Below are 6,686 nucleotides of genomic sequence, written 5' to 3'. Positions count from 1 at the left end.
GCAGAATGGATGTAACTTGAGCCCTTTGTTGTCTAGGCTGATTCCATTAGGGGTGTGTGTGTGTGTGTGTGTGTGTTGGGGTAAACATTATGTGATGAAGGCAGTAACTCACAAAGGCAAGGGTTAAGCATCCTGCTGTTTGATTCAGCTGTTTGACAACTCTTTCTTGCTCTTAACTATTTAAAAAAGAAGCTCTCTCGCCTCTTCCTCTGTGTTGAAGGGAAAACCTGGACCAAGCAGATACGAATGCACAGGAAAAAAATCTGCCAGGGAGTGTGTGGAGGGGCCGACAGCTATTTGTGAACTGTCAAACTAATCCCCCAAAGTAAACATCTTACAAATCTGCTGAGAAGCAGATTCGCTCTTCAGATACCCTGAGGCATAAAGCCATGTGCGAAAAACCTCCAGGCAGCCCAAGTATCCACACGACCAGGAGGGGTGACATAGAAGGGTGTTCATGCCCTTCTAACTCACTTTTAGCTCAAATAAAAAACCCAGGCTACCTGGTTGAAGAGTGGTGGGATCAGGATTGATTCTGGCACTCCACACGACTAGCTCTACCTGGGTAGGGCTGGTCATGCGAACGACCTATTTGAGTTGATATTTTCACTGCACTTTGTCACAACCCCCAAATCATTTGCCTGACGATTAGTCACCACTATCAAGTTCCATTTATTGTAAACTAAACAACACACAACTTATTAAATTCAATCACAACACAAACCTCCCTCCAAACAGGAAAAAAACCCCAAGAATACACAATTCCAGAGGTGTGTGTGTGTGTGTGTGTGTGTGTGTGTGTGTGTGTGTGTGTGTTAAAAAGGGTACTCACTCAGCCTAGGACCTTGCCCATGTTGCGTCCAGTTGTCCACTTCTGTGGTCTGCTCTCTGCTGAGTCTACTTTTTCTTCTTCAATCTTCTTCTCTTTCTTGAGTCTTCAGATTGGGGAGGGCTGGAGCAAAGGCCTAGAAAATCGGGGGGGGGGAGGTGGCTGGCAAGGTGGCCAGTGGACACAGGGGCTTTGGGGCTGGTGGCTGGCACAGACAGCAGGCACAGGCAGGCAGTGATTATCTCAGCAGCAGGGAGGGGGTGAAAAAAGAATTCTTTCTTCTCTATTCCTGAATCATCAGGAGGAACAAAAATGCAATGCAGCAGAGAATCCACTCCAGGCTGGAACGCAGCAGGGGCAGGCAGGGTGGGTGGCAAGCCAGGCTCAGGCTGGCAAGGCAAGGCAAGGCAATAGGCAAGGCAAAGCTCTCTCTCTCTCTCTCTCTCTCTCTCTCTCTCTCTCTCTCCCTTCCCACTAGACATAAAGGCAGAATGGTGGCTGCTGCCTCTTAAAATCTATTCGAAAATCCCTCCTTGATCTCCCTCCACCCTTGCCCATTCTTCAACCCTTCCCCTGGCCGATGTGGGGTCAGTCAGCAGTGGCAAGAGCCAAAAGGGCCAATCTGGAACCAGGAAGGAATTGTCAGCAAATCAGTCCATGCTTTCGTTCACCAATCTAAAGCTTGGAATTCAAAACGACGTAAAAGAACAAAATGGAGACTGCACGGTGATCGCCACAAAATTGGGGACCAAAACAATAAAACATTCTGCTCTGAAATTGGGGCAATTTGTTTTGGACCCGAATTTGGCCGGGCAAGCAGAGGGGTGATTTGTTTTGTATACAAATAGCTCAAAACAGGTAGAGTTGGGTACAAATCGTTCTGTACCTAAATAGTTTCGCACATCCCTATTGCATATCTATATTAAACTTGTAGGAAATAAATCAAGAACACATGAAAAATCTGCCACTTGCCATCTCTTTAGAAACCAAATGTTTACCGTTTAGTGTTCATAGCTTGCAAGATTCCCCCTTTTTAGCCACCGTTCCAGTAGGCTTATGTGCTCACCCAGCCATGTGTGTGTGTCCCTATCAACTTTGCAGTGCCTGGACCAATCGGAAAGAAATTGAGTACAGTTGTAGGGACACAAAGGGACACCTCACCGGCGTAGTTTGTGATATCAAACAGCCAATTCAAGATGGCGGATGCATAAACATTTGAGGTGCAAGTGGCTAACTTGTGAACTGCCCCAGGTAGTATAAAGATATGATAAATAAATACAATATTTTTTAATGTGGATTTTAAACTTGTGGCTCTCAATGCTTTGGGGAAACTACCTGCTTTCTAAGCAAGCCTCACTGGGGTTTTTTCAAACTCTTTGTTCTCTTTCTGGCATCACCCTCTATGACATCACCTAACTGTCCTTTTAACTGTCAACTGCTCAGAAGTTTCCTGGCAGTCAATTTCTGCTGTCTCTGAAGCCATTTCGAGCCTTGAATGGGACAGTGGTCTGTTAGAGTAGCTGCTTCCTCTCTTCTCTGCTTTCCTCGGCCAGGCTTAGCAGAAGGTTTAACTCCTGGGCACCTTCAGCATCCTGCCAGAGGAGTCGTGGTCATCCTGATGGAAGGGCCTTCTCTTCTGTGCTGTGGCCCACTTCATCAAGTGGTGAGTTTCAAGGGAGCCCTGCCCTCCCTCTGTTCCCTTTGGAGGAGACTAAGGGGGTTTCTATAAAATTTGCTCTATCTGCTAATAGCTGGACCCTGGTTAACAGGGTGAGCCAGTGGTGAGTGAGAGTCCTAGAAAGAGGGACAGTTGTCCAAGTGTCTGTAAGTACTGCAGTCCTTGTCTGCTTCATCATTTCAGCTGACATGTTAAATAGTCTAAGTCTGTTCCTAATTGGTTGCTGTTTTATTTTAGTATTTGGTTTTGGGTTTTATATGAGAAACTGCTTAGATTATTTTCATAGATAGTACCTAAATGTAATCGAAAGCTTTCTCTGTTTTGTCATGTTCCTTCATGTATGCCAGAAAGACAAGGCTGGCCATATACTGCTTCCCTGCCCTGAGGAAAATCCCATTACCCACTTCCAAACAAAATTGGCACCATTGAATAGCACTAGATTAGAAATAAGAAGGGTCCATATACAAACTTTGGTATTTCAGGAGGACCTCCCCACTTCTGCTGGCCGCCCTGGGACAGCCCCGCACCCCCCTTCTGCAGCCGGCCCCGGGACAGCCCCGCACCCCCCTTCTGCAGCCGGCCCCGGGACAGTCCCGCACCCCCCTTCTGCAGCCGGCCCCGGGACAGTCCCGCACCCCCCTTCTGCAGCCGGCCCCGGGACAGTCCCGCACCCCCCTTCTGCAGCCGGCCCCGGGACAGTCCCGCACCCCCCTTCTGCAGCCGGCCCCGGGACAGTCCCGCACCCCCCTTCTGCAGCCGGCCCCGGGACAGTCCCGCACCCCCCTTCTGCAGCCGGCCCCGGGACAGTCCCGCACCCCCCTTCTGCAGCCGGCCCCGGGACAGTCCCGCACCCCCCTTCTGCAGCCGGCCCCGGGACTGTCCCGTACCCCCCTTCTGCAGCCGGCCCCGGGACTGTCCCGTACCCCCCTTCTGCAGCCGGCCCCGGGACTGTCCCGTACCCCCCTTCTGCAGCCGGCCCCGGGACTGTCCCGTACCCCCCTTCTGCAGCCGGCCCCGGGACTGTCCCGTACCCCCCTCCTGCAGCCGGCCCCGGGACTGTCCCGCACCCCCCTTCTGCAGCCGGCCCCGGGACTGTCCCGCACCCCCCTTCTGCAGCCGGCCCCGGGACTGTCCCGCACCCCCCTTCTACAGCCTACCCTGGGACAGTCCTGCACCCCCTTTTGCAGCTAGCCCGGGAACACCCCCACACACCCCTTCTGTTGCTGGAACCAGGACACTCCCGCACCCCACTTCTGCAGCTAACCCCCTTCTGCAGCAGGCCCCAGGACTCTCCCGCCCCCCCTTCTGCAGCCGGAACCGGGATTTTTCCATACCCCCCCTTCTACAGCCCACCCTGGGACAGTCCTGCACCCACATCTGCAGCTGGCCCACGAACACTCCCACACACCCCTTCTGCAGCTGGCCCTGGGACACTCCCACAACCCCCTTCTGCAGCTGACCCTGGTACACTCCCGCACTCCACTTCTGCAGATGTCCCCAGGACACTCCCGCAACCCCTTTCTCCAACTGGCAATAGTTCAGTCCTGCCCCCTCCCTGATTTCCCTCAGGGTAGGGATTAAAATGCTGGCCAAGAAATGGAGGAGAACTCCTGCAGAAGTTACTACTGCCATTCAATGCAAGGGAAATGTAGAATCCCAGGAGGATGGGGCAGCTCTAGATGGAGCATCTCCAGTCGGTGACCCAGGAGTGGAAAATGCTGTTGAGATTAACGTTGTCTTACCTAAGGACTTGCCTCACAGCCGAACCAAGGTTAAGGTCAGTATCAGTGAATGTTTTTGTAATTTTGTTTTTGAATTGCTCGGTTCCTTTCCCCGTATTTCCCAATTCGGTTGCAAAGACATGGCGAACCCTATTTGTGGATAGATCCTCAAAAGTCTTAGATGTGGGTGTGTCTGGGGAGCAAAGGGGCTATGCAGAAGGGATTGGCTGCATCCCAGTTCCAAATCTGTGGAGGGCTGGAGAAGACAAGAGCTGGACCAAGCCAGGATGGATGGGGAGCTTAGGAGGAGAGTGTGGCAGTGGAGTTGGGCAGCCCTTCTGGCCTCCAGGGGACACTGGTGTGCTGCCATCATCCGCTTCCATTTATATTTAAGGTGGGGGGTTTTAAGGTGATGGTAAGCCTTTTATTCCATATATCTTTAAAATGTTTCTCTCTTTTATATTCAAACTGCTCTTTGTTAAGATACCCCGGGGTGGTGTGCAGCCCATCGGATCCCTAGCAGGGAGCGGCGCATTCTTGTAATTCATTTCAGTAGATCCCAGTTATTAATTCCAAAGTGGGGCTTCCCCCCAGTCTCAGGGAAGATAAAGCACCCCATCCAGTGCCAGCACAAACACCTTTCCACTGCCGCGCGCTTTCCAGGTTACAGTTGCACCTGCCATGAAATGCTTCAGCTTGGCGGGATCGAATTGACAACGTAATGAAAGGGTGTGGCGCAAGTCCACCAGCAGGGGGAGCAGTCTTTTCTCCTTTGTCCAAAATGCCCTAAAACGGAAATATACAGAGATCTTTTTACAACAAAGCCATAAAACCCGAAAGAAAGCATTGGAAATGTGAATGGCACCTTGCTGACAGTGCAGGGACTGCGATGTCCATACACAGGCAATACGAAAGCATTCTTTGCAGCTCCATAGTGACACTGTGGTAAGGGTTAATCTGGAAAGTGCCCAGGCTGACCTGTGCAACTATCTCCTTGTAGCTGAGCACGCTTGAGTCTGAGTGTTTTCTTATCAGAAGCCCACAGCTAAATCACCAAACAGAAATACTACCCGCCGGGCAAAAGAAGGAGAAAGGGATGGTTGGGGAGGGGAAGGAAAGAAGGAATAAAGGAAAACCCGAGTGCCTAAAACAAACAGCAGTGGGGGTGAAGGGAGTTGTAGCCCAATGACAGCTAGAGTTTGGCCACCCCTGCAATAATTAATATAGTCCGCTGGTGCAGAACCCTATGTGTTCATGAAGAAAACCCAACACATTTTGGGCAGCAGCAGCTCTTTGGCAGGGGCCAGATAAAGACATCAACATGAAACCAAGGTAGTTGAAACTGAGGGTCATTGTGAAAATGACATTTAAGTCGTAGCAGGTCTGCCAATCTGAAGCTCACACTTGTTATCCTTTTCTTCTCTCTCCATTCCAGCAGCAAAGAAGCCCTTCCCAGAATCCCTCTTGGCATTGTCATCGAGGCAAGTGCTGAGGGCGACCTCAGCCAGATCAATACACATCAACACTGTGACAAATCTCCCCTCATGGGTGGATGGAATTGTGGGCCCTAGACAAGGCAGGAAGAGGTTGAGGAGAGCAAGCCCACACCAGATTCCCACTCTCTTTCTGGCTAGGTTCCCAAAAGCCTCAAGACCACTCAAGGTGTTCGGAGAAGACCCCCACCACCAAAGTATTCTTCTGTGTGGAAGGGAGGATAGTTCTCCACAGAGAGGATTTTTGCCTTCACCTCTGAGGCAAAAATCACCCCCTTCTTAACAGGGAGGCATGGTTGCGCCCCCCGAACCTTCACGCCAGGAGTGGAAGCCACACCTTAGTTTACAGAACCACTTACAAACTAGTTTCTAAAGTTGTGAGTTTGCAACCCTTCCCTCTGCCCCATCTCTTGATTCTGAGCCTGGGTGCAAGACCACACCTTCTCCTAGCACTGCATGCAGTGTGGGGGGTGCTGGTTTTGCATCTATTCCCGGCAGGGTATAAGAAACAAGCCTGGAACACAGAGTGGACCATGCTGTGACTGCATCCTCGGTAGGGATGTTCCTGAATCGGCACGTCTGAGCCAGACGAATCGTTTTGGTGCCCCTCTAACGAGGTGCTGAAATGATTTGAGCACATCCCTTATCCTCGGTCCATAGGGCCGTCCAGGGGGATGAGGGCATGCTGACAAAAGCAGTCCCCAACCTCTGCTGGCTTTCTGCAGGAACACCTTGGCATCCGCTCACACACACCCCCGGGCGACAGTGTGGGATTAGCTGGCCGCCTTTTGGGGCCGAGTAGGAATTTTCCCCAGCCACCCAGATTGGCCTGGAGGTGGCTGGTTTTTTGCCTACTCTGCACTGTTGCACTGGAAGCGGGTTTTGATCTGGCCCATGTTAGGAGCGGTGCCTTTAAATAGAGTAGCCCCGTGGTCACCAGCATCATGATGGCAGGTCAGAGGAGG

This window comes from Hemicordylus capensis, chromosome 5, assembly GCF_027244095.1.
Source record: "Hemicordylus capensis ecotype Gifberg chromosome 5, rHemCap1.1.pri, whole genome shotgun sequence".
NCBI lineage: Eukaryota > Metazoa > Chordata > Lepidosauria > Squamata > Cordylidae > Hemicordylus > Hemicordylus capensis.
The sequence above is the reverse complement of the archived record's forward strand: the minus strand, read 5'-3'. Positions refer to the sequence as shown.